Source organism: Micropterus salmoides, unplaced genomic scaffold (assembly GCF_014851395.1).
Source record: "Micropterus salmoides isolate LMB-PRFRI ecotype aquatic unplaced genomic scaffold, ASM1485139v1 Ms_hic_scaffold_10, whole genome shotgun sequence".
Taxonomy (NCBI): domain Eukaryota; kingdom Metazoa; phylum Chordata; class Actinopteri; order Centrarchiformes; family Centrarchidae; genus Micropterus; species Micropterus salmoides.
The window spans coordinates 19,531,797-19,557,127 of record NW_024040041.1 but is presented as its reverse complement, the minus strand read 5'-3'; the positions used below and the strand labels follow the sequence as shown (position 1 = coordinate 19,557,127).

Here is a 25,331-nt window from a genome sequence, read left to right as displayed (position 1 = left end):
TCCCCACAAAAGCTGGTTCATTTCAGTTGGACATCATTTTTGAGTTGTCATTTCCTGGAAGACTCCAAATTTATGTTACATGAGTTTTGGCCGGTCAGGCTCAGATTTGATTTAGTAAGCTCCCTTTGTGTTTTGCGTGCGTCTGGTATGACTAATTGCATTTGGCCGGCACATCCAAATGCTTCATGTTTGTCAGTAATCATCTGAATTTACCACAGTGGCATTCCTCGAGAAAGTCAAACTCTTAATTTCGTCGCACTAATGCTTCTACATTTTCCACATCATTCATTTCCGTCAGAGGGCTCCTGCCCAGAGGAAAAATCTTTTGCTCAGAATAGTCTTTTAACTCTTGAGAAAACAGTAACATCTCAATAGTATATCTTTTTGAGATCACTCCAATCTGAATTGTAGCTCCTAAAACCCCTTAGGAGAAAAGGATGAGACGAAGAGAGATTGAGGTTTTGAGACTTGAATAAGACAAATGGATAATGAATTGAGATTACAATAGGATAAATGGAAGTAACAGATGAGATCTCATCATTGTATCTTTTTGACATCATTAATGTCTTGCTTATTGCTCCTAAAGAGCAGTTGGGAGAACTGGGGAGATGTTTGTATTACATTACTGTCTATGCTTGGAGAACAATGCTGGAGGCTTGTCCTGAGCTGGATTTGAACCCCACTCCTGCTGTTCAAAGGGCGACAACACTGCCGTTGCACAATCCAGCTAAAATTAACAGTCAAGAACTGATTGTCTTTAAATAGAGTACAATTTTCCTTTACTTAAAAGAGGAGAAATACCTTATCCACAATTAAAGTCCTCAAAATTCTACTCAAGTAAAAGGTATAAAAGTATTCCATAGTGAATGTACTTAAGAATCAAAAGTAAAAGTGCTTATTCTGTATGACAGATACATGTTGTATCTCAGTTCTTGCGTGCATTCGGTCCTTAATGAATTCATCTCTAAACATCATGTCAAAGTATCGGGTGTTCTAGTTATGCTGGCTGTGACTACCTTAACAAATTGGAAAACATGACATTTGAAAGTGCATTATTTTCAATGTCAAAATGTATTTAATTTTTCTCAGTAACTTGTAACAGATAATTAACAATAAATACAAAAAGGATTTGAAATTAAGATGAGTAAAAGTACAAACCCCCCCATAAAGGGAAAATACTCAACCTTAACATTTGACGTAAGTAAAGTACTTAGTAAAATAACCCCTAAGTGGGGTCAGTAAAACAAAACTGAGAAGTATTTTCGAGCTTTTTTTCTGATCCACATGCTGGAGACTGAAATTACACTTATTTAAGATAATGTAGAGATCCCTTGTTTTAATCAGACTAAGACAGAGATGATTTTTTTTGCTCCTGAGGCCAATATGAAAAAACTGAGACATATTTGAGAAGAATCATGAGATCCCAGGAGTCATAGCTGAGTTTTCTTTGAGCTCTTTTTCTGATCTCATGGTCCAATGTTCAGGAGACTTAAATTAGTCTTATTTAAGATCAGTTAGAGATCTCTTGTTTTGATCAGAGTCAGACATAAATGAGATTTTATATGGTTGTTTCTCCTGAGATAAATTTGAGAAGTGGGAGAAAAGGCCTTTGGTCTCACTTTGGTATTAAAAGCAGCTCATTTGTGTCTAGGAGAAAAGAAGGAAACAACTATGAGATCTCATCTTGGATTTTGCTTTCCTATGGGTGCTGCCAAAGCAGCCTAAGTTGTGCTGCATGGCAGATAAATAATCTTAGCTAAAAGTATGTAATAAATGTATATTAAAACATTTCAAGACAGACTGAGAAGACAATTTTCTAAGAAGGCTGCAGAAAGCACCAGGCCATCTTTATCTTTTTATGCTTTAAAAAAAATCACAACTTAAATTAAATCCCTATGACAATCTGCAAGTGATTAGTGTCTAAGCTACAATTTCACTTCAGATCTCCTTTCTTTTGCAGCATGCAGGCTTCAAGTGTAATGGTGAAATGATAAATGGTGATAATGAGCATACGATATGTCACTGAATAATGTTTTATAACATGTATTTGACACCATAAATATTGAACCATTTAGTCACTGTGTTGTTGTACAAGAATGGCCGTTTCAGAGAAGCAGCGTTTCATATTTGCCAGCCAAATGGGCTTTTGTTTATGATGCTCACAAGTTAACACCTTCCTCAAAATCTGAAAAATGGGACCTTTTCGTGGAGCCTAATCCATTACAAAAAGCCATCAAGTAGAGTTTAGGGTCCCATGTGTAAAGTCACTAACCAATCTTTTCAACAGATCCCTCCGAAACATTGGAAGCCGGACCGAGCATTAAACATGCAGAGAGTGCTTGCTGTCTACAGCTTGTCAATGTGCTTTCACTTATATCCACCACCACCACCTACTCGTTCTTTCTCTCGTCTTTCTCTCCTCTCTCTCTATCTCTTTTCACCCTGCCCCCCCGGGAAGAGTTTGAAGTGGGGTTTCTTGGGCTTTGTTTTCTAAACGCGCTGGTTTTGTTGTGTCTAATGTCTGTGCTTTGGCAGGGCCTGGATGCTGAGCTGAAACCTAATCTAACGCTGCACTCGCCACACCACAAGAGGTGGTTTTTGGGATCCTCTTAGTGGCTGCTGGGTGCTTTATTCTGGACTGTACAGGCTCCCCACTGAGGGCTATGGCTTCCCATCATGGGAACATGGTTTGTTGCCTTCCACAGCCCCCCTTTGGTCTAACTGTTATAACTGTTAACTTATGTTGTACTTTTTGTTTAGTTAGATAGAATACCAATATTTTTATTTGTTATAGTAGGGACAAAAAAGGATGGTTAGAAATTCAATTTAAATTTAATGTGTACAATTGTAACGAAAAAGAAATGTCTTGAAGTGATACTGCACTGAGAAGTATCAAACACACACTCCCTACAGGCTTTAAAGGCCCTGAAAACCTTACTGTGAGTGATGTGGTCGTACAGAACGACACAAGTGTTTCTGACAAAGTTAGACAATTTGTCAGTCCTATTCTTACTGTCTTGAAGTGAGACAGACCTCAGGTGGAAAAAAAAGTGATGTTATGTATTTCTGGGGACCAGTCAGGGTTTTTGAATTCGAATTGTTTGTGTTTTTGAATGTTGAGCTCTTAATTAAAATAGCATTGTTTAAAAGATTTATGTTTATTTCCGGACTTTGACTTTGGATTTTTTTTTTGTCATGAATATTTACCAAATGCTAAAGATTTGATTTGAAGTATTCAGGGCTTGTACTGTAACATTGTTGTACTTTAAACATTTAGTGCATTTCCATCCATCTGACAGAAATTTAAAATGTAATAAATCCGGAAAAACAGGTTTAAGCTGTCTTTATCAATACAATGTCTATTGATAAAAAAAAATACGCAGGAATGTGCAGTCAATTAATCATGACGTACATAAAGCATCATCAGATCAGAGGGGACCAATGAGGAGACTGCAACCTTCCTCAAATGAATACATGAAACAAACACAAACGCCATGTTTTCCACACTGTTTTTGTCCATTTGAGGGTTTACTGGTGCTCTTTTAATTACAAGATGTTTGTGGTCTTCTTCTGCAATGGTTTAATGGCTGACTGAATTACTGCCAGTGACAATTTATCTTAATTCACACTCATCTCCTAAGATTTGTATATCAACTAGCATTTTCTTTTGGCGATTTTCTGGAAATTCTGTTTCAAATTTGTGTTAAAATGGAAACTTGATTATTGAGGTTTTTATAATCACAAGGTTGCGGGACATTTCATCCATTCATTAAAGGTCAATGTCAATTTGTGGGTATATTTTGAAATAATTATTTTGTCAAAATACAAACAAAGACTGAAGGAAAGACGATGTATTCAGCAATAGTTTCGTGTAACTATGGCTATTTTGAACGTACTGAGCATCCTGATGGAGAGGCGAGCAATGACTATGCTGTACTTCAGGAGTGGATTGAGACATTTCTGTAGATGTTTGTTCACTGTGATCACTGACTGACCAAATGACAAACTTACTGCTATCTTTTCAAGTCTGCAGAGGGTGAGGGTTGAAATTCAAAAGATAGATTTTGGGATGAAGTATCACTTTTACACTGATTGAAACTGACAAACAGCGCTGCGGTATGAGTTGCTGCTACTGTAGCATTCTCTGTCTACCTGTTAGGCCTCAACACACACACACACACACACATGCACAGAGTACCGTGGGTCCCCTGGCCTGGCTGGGCTGTGGGTAGCTTGTAACCCAAGTGTTTTATTAGCAACTGGTCCAACACAGCTAATTGCTTCCTGAGGGAGCCGCCTCCCTTCAGTCTGTGACTGATTAACGGCCCACATTATGTGTCTCGACAACTTTGACAATCTTTAGGGTATTTTTTTTTTCCTTTTTGGTCACAAAACTTTTTATTACATTGCACTGCCACAAATCTCCAGTCTAAATCTCCCTTAAAACCAGTTTTTCATTGTGAAGCAGTTAAAACATTCTGAACTTCTTTTTAGGTAATATAGTGTTTATTAATATGATTTAATGATTTTTCTAAATAATGTGTTTTTAATACTCACTTACTGGTATGGTTTGCTACATTACTGTCTTAGTCATCTGTTTTAGTTTTGCAGCATTTATAACAATACTGGATATTTTGAGGAAAAAAACTTTTTTCAGTAGAGACGATGAATCTCTCTCATACACTTTGTCAGTTTGTTTTCTGTCTTTTGTCATTAATACTGTTTCCTTTTGACATGTGAATCAATTTTCAACTACTTATGATGTATTACTGCATCACACTGCATCAAATCCATAGAAAAAGTATCACATGAAAATGCCAATATTGAATGAGAACAACAATGAGATCAGAATGTATTATTCTTCATCATGTCATTGCTCTGTTTGGGGAGTTTTCATATGGCTATAAATATTAGTGCACCATGTATGTTTCTTGTTTAACAAACAAATCTGGGTTACTCAGATTCAATAGAAGTTGTTTTCTGCTAGTAATCAGATTTGTCGCTTCTTTCTCTTACAGGCTTTTTATCTTGCCTTTCTGAATTTAATTATTTTCTAACTTTAAAACCGCTTGTTCAAACCTGTTAGTTTCAGCCGATTTCATGTTGTCTTCTCCTTGTGGGTTGTCACATACAGGCAACACACATGATGTAAGCATATAATAACGGACTAATAGCAGGCATCATCTGGTTTTTGACCTGTTAACTCCCAAAAGCAAAAAACTGAATATATGATCAGTGGACGTCTGAGTGGGCGGACATCAGCTTTGTGGCTGCTGAGAATTTCCCTTCATTTATTTACTTTCTTTTTTTGGTGCAGATATTTATGTAAAATGCAGCTTTTCATCCTCTCAAAAACTTTGTTCTTGTTGATCTTAATTACAAATGCTGAATCTCTGATTATGAAAACCTGGTCACTGGTTTCCGGGCTCCTCTTCTTCGTTGCATGCGCTTGTCTCATACGTGTCTTTGATGATGCCATTGGGAGCTATGAGCAGATGGGTTTCAAAAGGCTGCTTTCCCAAACAGGATATAGATGATGTGTAGGCCTGGTGCTCTCTGGTGCAGGGATCAAATGGTGTTCTTCCACCCCCCACTGCTCCCTCCACCTCTGCAGGGTGGGGTCCGGACGGACGGACGGCCTCAAGTGTGTTTCAAGGTCACATTGTCACACGTGTTGCATCCTCATCACTTCCTGTAAATCATCTGGATATCGTTATATCTCCAGTTCATTTATAGATGCCTGATAATTAAGTAGAATCCACGTTTTCTCCATCTTGATGTTTTAAGGCACTTGTACTTATATCAATCTTTCTTTCTTTCAGTCATTCTGCACCTCATTTTGACCCCTGTATACAGCACTCTTTAATTACTGTCACAGTTGCATATATAATGGTGGATCGGGGCCCTGAAACCTTGTTCAGGCAAACTGTGGTAAAACAAAATGCATACTTCTGGTTTGGGCTGGGAAGAACCCCTCCTGTGCCATTTCTCAGAAGTCCAGAGCCAAAATCAGTACAAAAATACATTATTGACATGGATATGTTTTGTACCGCTTTTTAACATTTTTCTTCCACAAACATGTCAGAATTGGGGACATCTGTCTCAGTGCGTACTCATCTGACGGATCTGTCCTTCGCAGTGCACTCGCACGTGTTTCAGCGTATGTGCAGCTGTTATTGAATGGAACACAATCACACTAGAAATTGGCATTGACAGCAGGCGACAACTCGGACAGATTCTTTTGCGTAACGTGGTCGCAGGCCAAGTGGGCAAAGCAGCTGGAACATGGTTGATGGGAGGACTGCGGGGCCAGAGGGAGGAGGAGTCATTTTCGCATTAGCGGAATCACATTTTGAGAAAGATGCAGCATTCCAGGACCTCTTTATTTGATTAGCTGTAATGTCATAAATGCAAGAATGTACAAGAATGTAAATGGCAAAAGTAGCTGATGAATTAGTTATTCCCATCAGCAAATACCCAAGCTAGCTTGCCCTCCCCATCCTCGTCCCACGGGCCACATTGCCTCCTCAATCTGCAATATGGAGCATAATTATACTAATTTCTCTCAATTGCATTACAGAGGGCCTGGAGAAAAGAAAGACTGTCTTTCTAAGCAGGAGCCTTGACTATGCAGTCAGCCTCCCTGTACCTCAGAGAGCAAGTAAAGGGGGAGGCAACATGACCCCGGCTCACCCCCCTCTTCATTTGACTGTAGTCCTCTCTCCTTCATTCCCACCAGCTCTTGTCCCTCTTTTCTCATTCCATATTTTCCTCCCACACCGATTGCTTCATGTGATTGCAAAGTGAAACTTACAGAAAACCGGTGCTTGTAGAATTTTAAAATGTAGTTTTTAAAACCCATTTTGGTTTGTCTTTTTATGTCTTTGAGGGAGAAACATGACTATTCATGTTCTGGCTTCTGTTTATATGCCATGGGGGACCTAATATCCGTTAGGTCCATATCTAATATCTATTTCATCCCATGCTGAAACAGTCCCGTACATTATTTTATAACTGCAGCATTTCAAGATATAAGTTTGCTCTTAGAATACAGTACATGCATCCCTTTAACCTGTAATCCAAACCAAATGAAATGAAAGAAGCATAGTGGTTTCAAGTTTGGATACATTTTAAAGATTTTCTGATACTTGTGCCAAGGCACACAGAGTTTTTCCATGTTGTTATTAATGTGGACTATTCTTTGGTTGTTGTTTTTCCTGCCTGACAATATTTTACAAAATAAACATTTCTATATAATATATACTGTGTGTATGTATGTATGTATACACAGTGCAGTATCTGCGTATATGACCCAATAGAATGACTCTTTCTGTGTTTCCTTTCCAAGTAGAACCAGTCCTCCATGACCTGGTCAAATCAGACTGGCCTGGTGGTTGAGGGACTCTGGGGGACTGCAGTGTGCTGGTAGTGGGAACACGGCCTCACTTATGAAAGACGCCATTGTCTCCGCTGGCTCGCCAACATAGAAAATGAATAAATCAAAGAGGAGAGATCAAGAGTGGTGGAGAGGAGGGGATGGAGGGAAAGGGGGGTGGGGGTATCTGACATCTGCATTTTTAAACTGGGCAATGAGCTCTGGAGGAATGTTGTTATCATCCACCCTCAACTGATACAATGGTAATGTATTTTGCACTGAATTATAATCTGACTGAAGCATGATCTGACCTCAGATCAGGTCTATACCTCCCCTATGCTCCTGCCATCATCCCTCACGTATAAGCTGATTTATCACCAAGTTGTATCATAGCAATTATTGTTTTCTTCTCACGAAATATGATAAAAAATAAATGTATACAAAGTTTGTAACTGTTGAGACGCACCATGTAATGATCAATCACGTGTGTAGCCCTGGACTGTTGAGCCAGCCATTTTTGCTTCCATAACAGGCCGTCACAGTGATGAACACGTGTCTCTATTTCTGTTGATTTGATTCTGGGATTTGCTTTCAAATCTTTTCCTCCAACAGCACTTGTCATTGATGTTTTATAATTTGGTTTAGGTGGGATATACAGTAAATCTGGTTTACATATTAGTGCTCCAACCAAAAATAGATAGTCGTTTCATTGGATAAAACAGTCATGGATTCATTCTTTGAAAATCCAGTCAAATGATCAAAGGATAAACATGGCAGCAATGGACTGTTTCCCCTTCTCTTGAAAAGAGAAAACGCAACAGGAAATATGCTTGTGAAGAAAATGTAATGCCAGCCAGATTATGTTTTTCATTAACATGACAAGGAAATGTTGTTAATTAACATATCTGGCAAGTTTCAAAAATATTGATACTTAATGTATCAGTAAAGTGATCGCATATCAGGGAGTAAGAAATGAAAACTTAAAAATCTTACCTCACTGCTGTAATCTCTTACTTACCCAAGGGTGCTTCGACCACAATATTCGATCTTCAAATACAATATCTGCAACTATGACTGTAGCATCAGAAAAAGACTGCAATGACTAGAAGACACAATGTATTTATTAACACGATTTTTCCCTCACCTTAACTAAATTGCTTTCGTTGCCTTAAGCTAACCACAGACGGGACTCAGATTGCAACGCCTGGCCTCTGGTGTCAAAGTCCTGCACTTTGTACGCCTGCCATCCACCCAGACCACCTCTCTGCAACTGCTGATTTGCTGCACATTTTTTTAAAACGTAATTTTGAACCTTTGGGCTTGAGTCATTGTTTGAAGACCAAGTCATGGACTATACACGTGAAAATGTTAAGTCACACAAGTAGTAATTTTTGTGTGGTTTGCTTTGGAAGATGCAGCGATGCCTCCTTGTTTCATTTTATGTTCGCATTATCGTCCTTCATTAACTGTGAGGAGACAATTATCTATCACATTCGGAATCTGGTGAGGGGGTACGTGGGGTGGCCAGTCAGTCAATCAGTCAGTCTCTGCCTGATCTCTGCTCTCTTACAGCCAGTGCAGAGTATACTGGAGGATCCCAGCAACAGCAAGACAAGCAGCTGGCTCCCTGACTCAGTTCAGCACAGTGGCACTTTGCTGCTGCCTCCCATCCCAGGTGTGTGTTTCTGTGTATGTGTTTCTGTGCATGAATGGTGTCTGCACAATGGCCGCCCTGTGTGACCCTGTGCATCTGTGTCTGCCCGGACAAGCTCTACTGTCCTGCTTGCCGCTGGGTCCTCTCTTCAGCGCTGACAGCACACTACAGGTGCCCGACACATCTGGCACTTCGCACAACCAATCACACACACATCTGCTGAGCCACTGATAAGTTAAATTAAGATAGGCCTCAAAGGAATACACTAACAAAATCAACAAGGAACATAACTAATTGCCTTCAGTTGCTACTTTGAGAAGTGAGAGATGTTTTTTTTATCTTTGCAGGGCCACAAATGCGTTCATTATTTGACCAGGCCACAAGTTCATGACCAGACCTTTAGTCATTAATGAAAGTCTGTGTTTGGGGCGGGATTCTGAACAGTCATCACACTGTTTTTTCATCTAACACCCCCAACATCTTTCAGTACCAAACACATCCTGCACATAATCAATGCTCTGTCCCAAAGCAACTTCTGTTTGCTAACTCTGGACAAACAAAAAAGTTTGGTTGAAAGGAGCCATTTATAGATGTTTTTGTAAGCTAAGAGAGCATTTGTAAATCATTTGGTAACTTCTGAAACACCCCTGTTGTTCGTTTGTGCTTCAGCCTGCACTTGCTGTAAAACCCAGTTTAGCTGTAAGACTGTGCACAAGGCGAAAAACTAATTCACTCCAGTTATACACTAAGCTATGCAAATAAATCATGATGTATGGTGTTCGAGTACTGGCAAACAAACCAACAGCAAGATCAACAGACTTGGTTTGCGCTACTAGCAAGCACAGGCATCGTATGCAAATGCAGGCCTGGGGTTAACCAGTCAACAGGTGCACTTCCTTCTTTACTTAACTGGATATTTGCATTAGCATGTAAGGAGGAACCACAGTCAGTGTCACCTGTCATGCTGATCAGACAGCCAATTTTGTTGCATGTTTCAAAGTTATATCTCTTCTTCAATTACCTAAATAACCTGTGAATCTGAGCCTACTTATGTGTTTTTACTCCTGAAGAAACTAATGATATCATGTTTCTATGACTTATCCCAAGAAAAACACCTTCTGCAAACTTTTGTAGCACCGGTAACAGAATCTGTCTTCCTGACTGAGCTGGATTTTCTTTCTTGTGTGTGTGTGTGTGTGTTTGTGTGTGTTATTACAGCTCTATGGGTCCAGTAGGTCAGGTCACAGGACATGACAGTTGGCCAGTGGAGAAGAGCCTCTAGGCTAGTGTAAGTCCCCTCCACCCTCCGCCTACCTTTCTCTCTCTCTCTCTCTCTCTGGGTGGCCTGTGTTTATGAGCTCCAGGAGCAGGTCATCACTGTGCTGAGAACACGGCTGCTGCAGGGGGACTGTTACTGGGTCAGCCCTGGAGCAGCAACCGGGAATTTTTTCCTTGCTATGTGTGCCTGTGCGTGTCTTTACGTGTGTGTGCACGCTCGCTTCTGTGTGTGTATGTGTTGATTTGGACTTCCTGTGTGCAGCGGTGCGGGGGAGCGGTGATAGGGGTGAGATGACCCTCAACCCTGACCACATGTCCTAGTCTATCGGCTGATCACCCACACTTCCGCCTGCAGGGCCTCTTTGCTCTTCTCATGGGGCCTGACAAATCTTGCGGCTCATCAGCTCATCATATTACAACGCCATCGTTATCATCATCATATTGTTTGTTGTTTGCATTGTCATCAGTTTTATTTGGCTTTTTTTCCTTTGTCTCAGTTCAGGAGAAAATGCTAGCCAAAATGTTTGGTCCTGTTTCTGTTCTAAAAAAGAATTTTATTTATTTTTTTTAATTTTTTTTAAGTCAGTCAAGCCTGAAAAATGCATATTTAAGAGTGTGCACTTTTACTCAGAACTGACCTAACTCTTGTTTCTATGCACTAACCAAGTGTGTGTGAGACAACATTATTACAACTTATCAGGGCAAAAGTAGGCTATAGTTTGAGAAATGACATAAAGTTTAACTGAAATGTTGATTTTCTCACTTTTTGTGTAAGGAAGTCTAAATAAGGATTCAATCATTCTTTGTGGAAACAGTATCTAAACTGCTGGCCTCTTGAGTGGGCAGTTTCCTTGGTAGAAGTTGACTGACTTTTGATGGTCAGCATTGCTAGGAGACACTCTTGGCAGCTTTTGAGCACTACTGACTGGAGAATATAGCTTAGAAACATTGATTCAAGATGTTTTTTCCCCTTTTTAGCAAGCCCACATAGGATTGGTTGTGTACTGGGTCCTGTCCCTTAACAACTCTGAACATTTGGCAGGACTCATTGGGCTGTTAAGTTTGTATTTCATTCAGAAAGTGAAAACTTGCAAGCTAAGCTAACTAGCTTCTAGCAATAATAATACATTTTATTTATAGAGTTCTTTTCAAGATACTCAAAGACTCTTTACACAACAACTAAAAATAACTAAAAACACACTAAAAGCACAAAGTAGCAAAGGATGTTGCAATGAAAGTGAGTTAGTCTAGCTTGCTAATCTTTGCCCTAATTCCAAAAGACGTGAATGTTCATTCCGTATATTTTAACACCTGCTGAGCCATTGGTACCCACTTGCATTCCAGACTGCTCGGATCTCAGATATTTCCTAGTTGAAATGACCGACTTCAAACCTGAAAGCATTCCAGGTGCATGCTGGTTCATGACGCCGAAATTGAACAAAAGACATGGCTGACCATGACAAAATGATGGTTCTTTGTCAAGTGTACACACAATTGAACCCTCAGCAGTGCCCTTGGTGTAGGGATACCTATAATACCATGGCCAACATTTGTCTACGTCAATTTACATACAGAACAGGTTTTACAATATATGATACAACCAAATATACTTCATGTTACCTTTTATTTTGTCTCCGAGTTCACAAGTTGGAGCTCCAAGTGGCGTTCCATAGTACTTATTCTGGTTGCTGGTCAGAAATTTTCGAGTTCCGAGTTGCCTGGAACGCAGCATTAGTACTGTCTGCTAGCTAACGTTAGCTGTCTGTCTTTTATGCCGGTTGTGGTGACAGTAAATGACCACACTGCCAAAATTCAGAGCAACTGTAGTACTGTAACATCAGCACTCCTTGATTTGAATCATGGAGTAAAGCACAGAGTCAAAAAGTAACGTAGCTACATACTCAAATTACAGGTAGACAAAGCTTTTCTTGCCGTTGTAGTTTAAGTGATATTACTGATATCTACTGATATTATTTCTAGTGTCCACCTACACAGATATTGGACCAATCAAATTACCAGTACCAGCACTGTCAGTCGGAACCAAATATTGGGTCGCTGTTCTCTGCAGAAAACAAGTTAATAACTTGAATTACTTGATAGCAATTGTTGAGCAAATAAGCAAATGAAAACAAACGCCATGGATATACTGTATGTACTGATTTGAATTTTAGTTTGACTTTTAAATGTCACAGTATAATTCACATTTGTTTTGCCAAGTTTCTGAGCCTGTGCAGCCTTTTCAAACACAATCCACCATGAGTACCTTGATCGCTGGTGACCTTTTAACCCTTGGCTTCCCTGGGAACATCATCATTCCTGTCCTCTCACTCACAGGGTAGTAGTCACCGGCCCAGGGCAAACCCACCACAAGGCTTTCTTTGACTATGCCTAATGAGAAGACTATGGTATAGGATTGCAACCAACGCGGAGAGGTTTGCTTCCTTTATTCCGCTCCTTATCAGCCTGTGAATTGAAAATTATTCAATTAAATACATGTCCTCTTCCCGAGGATTATGTCCACTCCCGGTAGTACACACCATCTACTAATGTGGTTAAATACAGTTAAATTATATAATCACATAGGCTGCAATTAGCGCAGTATGCTTGTCGATAAAGGAGCCAGTATGTGTGTTGGCAATGCACTCCCCTCCAAGATCCCAATTCCTGTAATTAAATGTAAGGGTCTGTGTTTTAGTTTATTGGATTTATTTTGACTGATTAGCCCTGGCATTGGCTGATGGGCAAGACAGAGGTGGTGGTGTGTTGTTGGAGACAGAGAGAGGTCTGGCATAATGTGTGTGCATGCTATTCTGTTGCTGCTATAAAGCCTTTAAGAAACCATCCTGAAAGTCAAAGGTCAATAAACATATGATCAATCATAAAGCTGTATTTTAAACAACAAACACTAAAGGCAGCTTATGTGCAAAGGCAGCATTAGTCTGGTGTGTGGGTGTGTGTTTGCAGTGGCATTGGCTCTGTTTATTTGGTCAGGGGTGGCAGACAGATTAGCTGGTGTGTTACAGGTGCTATAAAAGTTGTTGCTTTGGACACGGCTCATGAACAGTAATGACTCCAAGCTCATGTTAATCTCACTCCTCCTGGCTCCGTCTTTTGGTGCTGGCCTGTTTTGCTGCCGGGCTGGGCTCAGGGCTAGCAGGCATGCACAGACGACGCAGAGAGGAGCAGCGCGTTCCAGCACTACGCCTACTGGCACAGGCTGGGAAGCAGGCCAGGGAAGGAAAGAAGGAAGGATAGAGGAAAGGAAGTAAGGGCAGAACGCGCTTCCGACCACAAAGGTGCTCATTTGTTATCGAAGACAACTCTTTCAAACTGCAATCACTTTTCTTCCTTCCTTTATCTGCTTTACTGTCATTTATCTACAGACGTAGAAGATCAGAAGAGAGGAAAGATTAAGTGCAGAGCATAGAGGAGTCCAGTAATTTGTAGGAGTGAAAGAGAGAAGGAGAAAAAGACTGATGGAAAGTGCTCAGTCTCATTCAGTGTTCTCCTCAGGGGGTATTATTGTGTTGTGTCCATGTTGTTTATCTTATTGGCCTTTAGGGGAAAGAGGAACAGAACATTTGTGCTGGATAGAGGGAACCGCATAGTCTGTACTTTATTTATGGATGATCCTCAACTCTTTGAAAGAGCATCATGAGTCACAGACCTCGGTCTCTTACTGTCGCACCAGTTCGATGGTGCATTTGTTTTTGCCGCAACCTGTCGCTTCTCCTTACTCTTAGGATCAGCCCGCTCTGCTGTTGTCTGGTACCAATCTCTAGCCCATTCTTTTACTTATCTTAGCTGCTTATTCCCATTTCAACAATCTTAATAAAGTATTACGTGACAAGAGTATCTGAGAACCTGTGCTTGCTTGGATGGAGGACTGCCAAGCTGTCAGACATGGTTCTTCTATGAGGTAGTGCATTGGCCCAGCCAGCAGACAGGCTGAAAACTCAGGTGTAGTTTAGAACCGTAGTGTTTACGAGGCACTGCGCTGGTGTAATCCAAGTAATTGTTTATTACAGGCCTGAACCTATGGTCATAAGTAATTACATTTGGGTGCCCTTGCCCAGTAAAAATTAGTTTTGTTTCCTGTCTGGGTGCCTAACACCACAATCTAAGCTCCTCCTTCCAAAATGTATGTTTTACTACACCTTGTGAATGATATTACATATAACTGTGGGTTTTCTGTGAGCACCACAGTTGTAAAATACATGCATATGCTATTAAGGATCATTAGAGCTTTGATGGTGCAGAGCTATTCCTCAGTGACACTCCATCGCCTGTGCCCATAAAACTCTGTGCCGAGCCAGTCGGGGGAGGATTTTAAGTGTGGCACAGTGCTCTAATAGCCACTTCCTTAATCAGACGGCTGGACAAATTGTAATCATTAGCACTGCAGTAAGCATAGTGCATGACATGGGTCTCGAAACTCATTAGAGGGAGTTAGCTGGAGTAGGGAGTGAGTGAAGGAGGAAGAGAAGGAAGGGAGAGAGGAGGAGGGTGCTGTCACACACTCACCTGGGTCTGTTTGCAATCAGGCAGCTGAAGCTGGCCGTTCAATTAGGGCATAACTGAGCACCTCACCAGCTTGCACCAGCAAGGCTTGCGTCATCTCCAAACACTCATGAATGCAAGTGCTCCTACGACATAAGTATGTGCATACACACACAGTCAGACGTGTACGCAGTAACCCACACAAACTGTGATTGCAGTTAGAACAATCACACGTGCACACAACACGTACTCAGCGGGGCGCAGATACAGCTCACCCTCTGATTCACACTGTAGCCTTGTTGTCCTGTGCCATGTGAATCTTATCACAGACTGCAACAAGTGAGCTGTCAAAGCTTTGATACCTGTGAATTTGTTGGCTTTGTTCCCTTTGTATCTCTGCGACTTCAGTCTGGTGCATCATTTAAATTGTGCGCCAGTTCGTTATATTGAAGTAACAGTTACAGTCAGGAAACAGTAAATACTGAGATTGAGTCAGAGTGCCTTTTATTGTAACTGAGGAGCCAAAAATGTAAATGATCCAAGTATGAAGCTGAGAAACACACGCACACCGACGCTTATGTCAGCGCGCGCACACACACACGCACACAAGATAATCTAGCACGCACATATGTACTGTAAAGACCACTACATACACACACAAGTAGTGAAGCGCAGACACACGTGTGCAGGTCCACGCAGCTGCACATGCTTGAGCGGAGCTAGCATCTGTCACAGAAACATCCATCAGTGCCTCCACATCTGTGTGCGCCAGCTCAAAACTTTTGCTCCAGCCCCCACACCCCGCACACGTTCCCCTCAACTGGGCTTGGCCTCGCGCCACCCTCCCTTAGTCCTCCAGCTGAGTGATACATGCGCTGAACTCAGACAGCTATACCGTCCTGTAGCCTATTTAAAGTATTCCTAGGGAATGCGATACGGTGGGTTTTATATGAAAGGTCTTTTTTTTTTTTTGGATTGAGAGGGAGATGTGGCACGCTTACCATAATGGCACTTCTAATGGCCTTAATGTGGAATGTCTTTTCACAGTAACACGTTTCTGGCATGCTCACTGAAGTAGCCAATGCCGCCAGACAAACTATGCCTCATCTGTTTAAAACGTGACACTTCTTTGCAACTCATGGACGGACATCGGTTGTGGGACATCATCGATGCTGGCTGATGAAACCATTGCTTACAGAAAGTGATTGACACAGCATGTGCCATTGCAGGGCAGTTTTAGGAGAAGTTCTTTAACTCTAATATGGCTTGATTTTAGTTTTCATTTTGTTTACTTTTTTTTTTTTTTTAAATGCTGTTGTTGAGGGCTTGAAAGAGCCTGAGTTCAAATTCTGTGATGATGTTGTTGTCTTGGCGTCTTCAGTGACAGCATCACCCCCCTCCCACCCCCCACCTTCACCCCTAACTTACCCCTGCCCCGAGGTCATTAGTCATAAGCATGGAGGGAAGGGAGGGAGGATTGTGAACAGCGCAGAGGGGACAGTGCAGAATGGATCCTATTGTTAGCCCCACAGGCCAGAGGGTGCTGCCTCACCCGGGGAAGTATCGCCATTTGGACTACGCTTGCAGCCAAGTGTGTTTTCTTGGGTGTCCATGTGCGCGTATGTCTATTTATCTATGAATGTGCGTGTGTGTGTTGTCTGCAAGTGTGTGTACTGTATGTGTTGATGTGTCTGTGTAAGACGTATCACCACGGTAACTGCTCCTTTTGGTTGTTCATTTCCATCTAGCGTGTGATGTGACGCAGCCTGACACCACCACATGAGCATGTGAAGCTTGTCACAAGCTAATTTGTAAACTTGTTGTCTTCTATTGCGTATCATCACTGTTACCTCTAAAGGTTTTTCCATATGTTGACTTCTCTGTGCGGCCCAGAATATGTATTGCATACATGTGTGGGTTGGTGGGTGGGTGCGTTCACCAGAGACGGCTTGTCCTAATCTGTATTTATGTGCTTGTGGTCAAATTAATACAGATTACCATAATCATATCTGGCTGTGACATAACATTGATTTCCGGCCAGCTCTCTTTCATACATCTCAGCAAACTCATTCTTCTTTCAGTCCCCTTTGAATTGGGCCCAAACTGTTAAGGGCCTATCCAGTGAGTGAGCACACCTTGTTTCAGGAGACCTAGGCCAAGGGGAAAATCAGCCTTTAATAACTATGTAAGGGAAAAGACTCACTCTGCCAAAATGGCAGCCGCCCTGTACACTGTTCAGCTGGCAAACTAACAGCCAGAGAAGGAGGGATGGGATTGGAATCCAAGCAAAAGTAAGAGTGATTTTTCTCCCAGACCTCCTGTTGCAGAGAGACAGCATGTAAGAACGTGAGGAGAGGAGTGTGAAGAGGCTTAACTGAAACATCACATTTTTTCTGATAATTATCCTCCTCTGATGCATTGTACTTCTAAATAAAACAACATTTTTCTGTGCATGTTTACTGGAACAAAACCATCTGGACTGTTTTAAATTATCTTTATGTATCTTAACATTATTGGGGGGGGACCAACAGCTACGACCCCAGCCTGTGAGTTGTTACATTAACACTGTGACCCAGACTGATCTCTCTGTATGCTTGCCCTTTCCTTGCTGTGCTTTACAGGTTGTTAGCAGTTGTACGTTTTGGTGTTAGCTAAGGCTTGAGTCTGAGCAGAGTAGAGCTTGGTAGGGAGGAGGCTCCCAGCATGTTGGAAACCACAGCACCTCTGGCGCCAACTCCAATGAGACATGAGTTATAGCTCCGGCTTCCCCGAAATCAAATAAATAATCTCTGCCTTATTTATTTACTTAGGCTCTCATTATGATTTGCAGCCTCTCAATTTTTCTATAGTGGTAAAAGGACTTGCTTGCTCTCTTGTCATACTGTGCTTTCCAGAGACACATGCATACACACACATCACTGCTGATTTTCAGACACACACCTGTAATCTGTTTTTCTATTTATATTTCAGTCTGGATATTTCATCATTAAGTAATTGCAGCAGGGATATAATAGCTTAAAATCATTGTCAGAACATTTATGCAGCAGCAGGGTCGGTTAAATGCTCCAGTACCAGCACCGACAGAAGTAAAAACATTCAAGCCTACCTATAAACACACACACACACACACACACTCAAAATGAGTCCTTGGTCGCAACAGTGTTTCAGCTATCAGAGCCTCTTGGCCATGTGTTGAGTGCAATAATGGTAAAGGCAACGACAGGCTCAGCCCATACTCTGAATTAGGCTCCACAAGTGTTAGGTGTGGAAAGGTGTCTGGCAAAGCGCCTGACCACAGCACTCAAAGAGCACTTTGTCTGCACACCTCACACCCACCGTACCTGTTCATGTTGTGGAAACAGCCCAACGTTGTCACACAGTTGATTTAATAAAATTGGATCCCCAAAATGAGACTTCTAGTGTTTCAGGAGCGCAATAGTCGTAATGGAAACATATACTCCACCCCCGCCCCCAATCCACCCCTCCTCCCTCTTTGGCTATACAGGCATCCTTCAAGAGTGAGAATGAGCTGGGGAGACCCGGGGTAAACGGATACTTCCCCACTGTGAGCCCAGTAGTCTGGGTATGGCAAGAGTAACCCTACGTCCATCACAGGCTCATATCTAGCCACAAGCCTGACTGTTGCTATAGCTTATTGACTTGTTAAATGATGATTGCAAAAACAGAAAAACTCGAAAGGGAAAAGGAAGGTAGCGACGGTGGGGTTGAGGTGCCACTGTGGTTTTGTAGGTTGGTTTTGGGATCTGTGGGAAGCCTGTTTTAGTCTCCTGTAGCTCAGGCTAGAGCATGATGTTTCAGGGCACGTGTTTACAGGAGTGCCATTTAATAATCACCTCAGTAACAAACTGGACTTTCTGGACTTAGAAGGATACAAGAGAGCTCAGTTTTTGCATATCGACCAGTGTTGGCCAAAGGCAGGGAATGCAGGAGGATGATCAAATGGCCGAAAAGGGTTGGCAGTGTTACCAATGGAAAAAATCAATGTTAATGAAGTATTCTTAAAGGGACAAAAGCATGAAAGGAAGTTACCTATAGTCTCTGCCACCACAGTGCATCTTCATTCAATGGTTCGCTCTGAATCGCTGCCCATGTCTCTGATCATTTCAGCAATATTTCACAATTCACTCTGATTATCCATTATTACTATCAGTATTAGTGGATAACATGTAGCATGAAACTGTTCTGCACATCTCTGGACACATGACACCATACATGACAGATTTCCTGATGCATGTTCTGATTATATAGCGATATTACGAACAAATGATAATCCATGTAATCCATACTGTGTACTGTCTGTCTTGGAATGATTCCCTCAGTTTTGGAACAATATTTACAGCTTTCATCTGCAACCCAAGACACTTTATGTCTATATGCAGTATATGGCCATTTGCACATGTAATGATGTATTTTGTGCAGTGTGTTTCATATACTGATGTGCTTCTTTAGTTACTCATTAGGTATCTCCTTAATTGTTATATTTAGCATATATTAATGACACTTTCAATGTGGTCCTTATGGTTTTATGGCTTACTAATACTTACATTAATATTAATTTCAGTATAGGAATGAAAAAGCTCTAAGCTGTGAAGCAACACAGTCAGATAGCTCTAATGTGTCGGGGATTGGGTAATAGGCAATGGGTAAACAGGTAAACGCCCTGGTGGCTCATGCATATGCCGCAGTGTTTGTTGAAACACAGATATTGCCAGGGGACTCGCAGGACAGGGTGGGGTGTTACAGGTATGCGTATGCGTTTGTGTGTGGTGGGTGTCCAGACCCCTTAAAGGGCAACCTTTGTGGTTAGAAACTGGGTGTGACACAGGCTCCTTATTAATATAAGAAAATTACCTTTAACTGCTGGCAAGGCCTTTACTGGTAACTAAAGGTGATTTAGGATGGATCACATCACACGTTTCTCATTACGTGCTCATTACAACATAATTTCTAGATCAATTAGATTAAAATTGGTTGTGTTACTGTGTTAATATTCACAGATCCAGGTAGTCAAATTAGGGGCGGATGCAGAGGTGAGTCTGCATCCGCCACACATCTCACATGAATGAGATAAGACAGACCAGCATTGGTCAGGGCGGCCATTTACGCAAACACAATTACAATGTGGTTGCAAGTTTCATGCATGCTTGCTCCATAAATGGTTTTAGCTCCCGGCAAGATTTGCTATCTTTAAAATGTGCTCTTCTTGAACTCAGAGTAGCCAGACGACTGTTTTGGCCTTGCTCTGGGTGTGTGTGTGTGTGTGTGTGTGTGTGTGTGTGTGTGTGGGTATGTGGGTGTATTCCTGTCCATACATCACACATCCATGTCCAGCCTTTTGTTCCAAAATGATTTAGACAGGTTTGTGAGGTTAAATCTCGCGGCCTACGACATTGAGGTTTACTTCCAAAATTACGCTCCGCAGGGTTATTCATGTACTTTATGGGCCTGAACTTGTGACCTTGGATGCATCGTGGAACAATTTATGATTTCTTTTTTCTTCCCTCTTGTACATGATAAACATCTGCGAACCTCCCCGGAGTTGACTACAGTGACAACTTACAGCTAAGGAGTTTTAAAAATAAAAATAAAAATGAAACAGCAGAAAGCTCCCTTTTCCTCTCTACCCCCCTTGCCCCTTCCCTGTCCTCTTATCCTCTTATCCCCCTCTTCTTCTTCACTGTAATGTGTTTCTATAGTCTTTGGAGGTGGAGGAGGAAGGGGGGGGGGGGGGGGGGGGTGCTGCACATCTGAGGTTTATTTGGCCTTCCCCGGGGAGTGCGGTGAAGCTCTGCATCTCAAGGAAATTGCCAGCGCTTTCTGGTCGGCTTGGCACACTCTCACACAAACACACGTACACGCACATGCGCGCGCTTCTCAGCTGGCTTCAGTCCCCCACCTTTTCTCTCTCACAGTGGCAAAGTTTGTCCCCTTTTCTAGCCCTCAGTGTCACAATAATTTTGGTACGTTTCCATCTAGCACACGTTATTTGAATGTATAACCCCTTTGTCTCAACGTCAACAATGTATTTCCACTCTGGAAACCCCTTTTCCTAAGGCATGTGTGAATGATAATTTTGTTACCAAGCAGGCCATAACTTGTTGAGAGAGAAATGCCTTCCAGGAGTCAACACTAAAAATGCTCTGTCAACTTGCTTACAATATGGAGGTCATCTGTAAAGCAAGTACAAGATTGCATGAAATGTTTGAAATCTGAGTAAAAAGAAGAGATGCGTGCAAGCAGTTTTTTTTAAACTTTTTTTTTGCAGAATAACTGATTTGTCTTCATTTAAATGAGCAGCATGATGAGTAAAGATACAATGTTTTCCCTTTTTGTTGGATAGACAAGTTAAATTGTTGTCCTGTCCTTTTACCTCACTCATTTGTCTACTTCAGACTCGGGACTCCCAGCTGGTGAAGGGACGATAATGCCGCCTCACCCCTCAGGCCTGGACTCCCTCCTGCTCCTGCCCCATCCCCCCTCTCTCCCTGCATCCATTCCCCACCTGGCTGTCATTGAGGTTAACATCAGGGAACGCAGACGGAGACAATCAGACAGGTGGCTCTTCCTGCGACCCGGATGTACTTATCCCTTGATCCCTGGCGACCTTGACAGGAAGTGAATCACTGGCCAAGTGACCTCCACTGGTGGCCCTTCCTGTCCCCACGTTGCCTCACAGGAAGGAAGGATGCGGTCTGTTGTCCTCAGGCGCCGCTCACTCACTCTCCCCTCCTCTGCTGACTAGAGAAACCAGATTATTGATTCCAGGCTCATCTCTCCTCATGCTCCCTTTTTAAAATCCTTCTTTTTGTCTCTTCCATTTCCCATCTTCCTCTCTCTTGTCTCAGCACCCACTTTATCCTATTTTGACATAAGTCCTTTCTTCTTTCATCGTTTTTTCTGTGCCCTTGTGAGATGTAAGTAAACACTGCGGACATTGGCAAACCGCAATGTCCCCGATCTCAGTCGATTACACTCCAGGGGCTAACTAGCCCCTTGATTTATAGTCTTCGTTTTATTCATTTCTGACACTGACTTGTTTGTGTAGTTGCTTTTTTATTGGCCATTTGTTTACATTAAATATGGCAACCATTTCATGTGGCAGAGAGATCCCAATGTCAGGCTTCTGGGTTTAGTCTTCTCTCCAATGATGTACATGCGCATTGCGAATTACAGGACACCATTTGGTGGTAGTTAGGAAGAGAAGGGGACTTCCAGGCAGACCGAGAAAGAGAACCTCGCTAGCAACATCAAACGCTGTTTTTGTTGTTCTTCTGGCTGTAGTTCTCAAACCAAAGAGAGGTCAGAAGGTCATGAAGAACCTGTGCTAACTGCTCTGCCATTGGTTGTTAATTGTAGCTATTAACAAAAGAATTGTGCAAGAGGAGAAAAGCTCAACCTCCCATGAGGTTTCAGTACTTATCCATGTTTTCTGTAACATGGTAACATGAGCACACAACATCATGAACATGGTCACACTTTCCATTGGATTTGATGATGGAGGCAGAGCAGGTGGTTTATTGCACTCAGTCAATGCTGCAGCTACATATGATCACATTATTGTCCAGATTTTGGTCTTTTTCTCTGTATATGTAAGAGTCACTCAGCTGCAGGTGCTAGACAGCACTGCCAGTTTACACAATGCAGCTTTAAGCATCCTAACTATAGTTGTAAAATATAAGAATATCAAATCACATAGAATTGTACAACTATTTTTTTATCAGTCAACTTTCAGATTCTTGTTCCTGACATGCTAATGAGTTCATATAAAAGGAAAATACAAATCTGTAAAGTTTATGTGTATGTTAATGTTTTTCATCGAAAGTATGTATCAAGGAATGAAAATGTATAACTAACTAACAGTTGTTACACTAAGCACTGAGCACCATTTTTACATTTTTATATCAGGTTTTCTAATGTGATACTTTGAGCCAACTTGGCCAGTCTTAAAGAGGACTGACATTGGAAGAGAATTCATATTCGCTTAGTTTCAATAAAATACAATCTATATAACAATTAAACATAACCATCAAACTAGCCTCAAATGCAGCAGTTCTGTGAAAGCTAGTTGTCCTGGAAAATCCTCAAATCTAACATCAAATTTGGAAATAATTATAAAGAACTTGTGATCTCTAAAACAGCAGAACACTCATTTTTGCAGTTTCCCTTGTGTCTTTAACAGAGAAATCAAATGTTTCCTGCTGATATGAGTGAATCCTCTTCTTTGTTTTCTAAAAAGCAAAATAACACGTTCTGAAAGACTTGGGACACGTAAGAGGACAGCAGGGAGAGAGCGTGAAGTGAGATGTTGTGATCCCACAGGTGTTTTTCTCCCCTCATGATGTGAGTCTGCAACTGCATTGCCACCTAGTGGGAGAGGAGGTTTACTGTCAGGCTGCTGTGGTTCAAATTAATGTATATTTAGTAAAGAGAGTTTGTTCTATTTCAACTTGGGCAGCATAAGTGGTGATAAATGTATAACTGAGTCCAGAACAACTGTGGGGTCTCTGTCATCATCATCATCATCTCTTTGAATCATTGGCTATTCCAGGTCAGACTGTTGGTCTGCGACTGTAAAGTTTTCCAGCTGAGCTCCTCCAACCAAACATCAAGCCAGTGAGTTCACATCTGGAGTGTATGTGGGAGATAGACATCAATATGTCAGTCCTTCAGGCCATAAGAGAGCAACCCTACAGTTGCAAAGCATCAAGAAAGCTCTTAATAAATAAATCACTTATCAGGAGCTCAGAGGAGGCCAGAGACACTTGAAAATTGTGTCTCAGTCTGCCACAAAGGAAGAAAGAAAGAAAGAAAGAAAGAAAGACTGGACTGCAAGGAGGGAGGGTAAATAGAGAGAACATATTATAAAAGCAAGGGATGGTTCGTTTGGCCACATTTTGCTAATTGGTCTCAGTGGTGCAGCTAATGGTTTTAGATGTATATCCAAGCTCCACTGAAAAATAAGCGGGAACCAATGAAGAGCTAGCTGCAGTGTTTTATACATTTTCATCATTTTGCAAGAGGAGGATAATTTAAAATGCAAAAGAATTCTTTTTAAGACGTTTTATGTATTACGTTTAATACATAAAGAGTATTTTATGTATTAAACAGATGTTAGGTGAATTTGGAACCATTTCATCCATTACAAGCTATTTTCGGGTTTCACACCTTAAATGTCAAGCTCATGTTTAAACATTAGTAAAGCTCGTTCATCCACTTTGATATCTTCCAAGTCTGCCCCTGTCTCTCAGGCCTTTCAGATTATAAGTGGTCCTTCTTCTGGCCCTCACCAGTCCATTTTGTACATCTTTCATCAACTGGAGCTGAGGCATGTGGCAACAAAGCTCTGCTGTGGTCAGGTGGCATCTGTCCCTTCAATAATCCTGGCGTTATCGCTACACATCAAAGCGTTAAAGGCTTGCATAATTGAGTTAACGAGTGTGTTGGTACGTAACCTGATCCTTTATTCCCTGTGACGGCCACGGTCACAGTGTGTGACCACAGACAGAGACGAAGAGCGAGAGAGACAGAGTGTGAAGGCCCTAAAGCCCTGCAACAACTGTGGCTTCACGCTGTGGCCCTGGCAAGCCAGCATAGTGCCCTGGGCCAGTACCAAGCTAATGAAAAAACAACAGTGGGGTAATGGTGTGGAGCTGGGACCGTAGCACCATGCCCACTGCACAACTGCCCCGGTCGGCACTGGCACTGGCCAGAGCGCCAGTTGTCACGGCCTTAATCCTGCCTGCTGAATGACCTCATCATTGCCTGCCGGCCTCCCTGCAGCTGCTGCTATGGCTCGGTACTGCAAAAGCAACGGAGTGACCTCACCTACACAACACACATACATACAATCACATGCAAAGTAAGCAGATAGACTGGTTTGGTGCCCAAAACATGCAAAACCTTAAAGGATAAGTCCACCCAAATTACAATAAGACATTTTTCTCTTGTGGTATCTGGCCACGCAGATAGTTTTACTTTTATCTGCAGAGATCTCTGGCCAATTCAATGGAGGCAATGCATTGAAAATTACTTTTTAACAGCGATGTGTCTTTCCAGAAACAAAGTCCCTGGAAAATTCACAGACCTTGCTTTGGGTAGTTTTGATTGGAGCTATTGTCAACAAAAGAAACTTGTCCCAGTGAGAACTGTTCACAGCGAGGTCTGTGGATTGTCCAGGGTGACCAGCCCAGTGTTTCTGAATTCACATTGCTATTGAATTTTTCAAATGTTATTTGTCAATGCTTTGGTGATGAAATTTTCATTTACCTCCAATGTATTGGCAAGCCAAGGGGTAGTTGCAGAGGTGGAGATCTCAAAACCCCAAAGCCAACTTTCAATGCCAACGCACAAAGGGGGTGTGAAGGTTAAGGTGGTGGATGGGTTTTCCTGGAGACAACCGAAGTTCACATCATGTCACAGATCTGCAATTAATGTTTGTGACTGATCTTTCGCTAACCATAACCAAGTGTTGTTTCTTGTCTAGCCCCCAGCCCTAATTAAATG

The 25,331-nt window shown here is 41.8% G+C and overlaps 1 long non-coding RNA gene across 1 annotated transcript; it reads left to right on the top strand.

Moving 5' to 3' along the window:
• Positions 1-1,719: 1,719 nt before the first annotated feature.
• LOC119890015 lies at positions 1,720-23,649 on the top strand. Its single transcript, XR_005442187.1, has 3 exons — positions 1,720-9,050; positions 10,248-10,317; positions 21,221-23,649. It is a non-coding gene; the product is annotated as an uncharacterized LOC119890015 (long non-coding RNA).
• Positions 23,650-25,331: the final 1,682 nt, after the last annotated feature.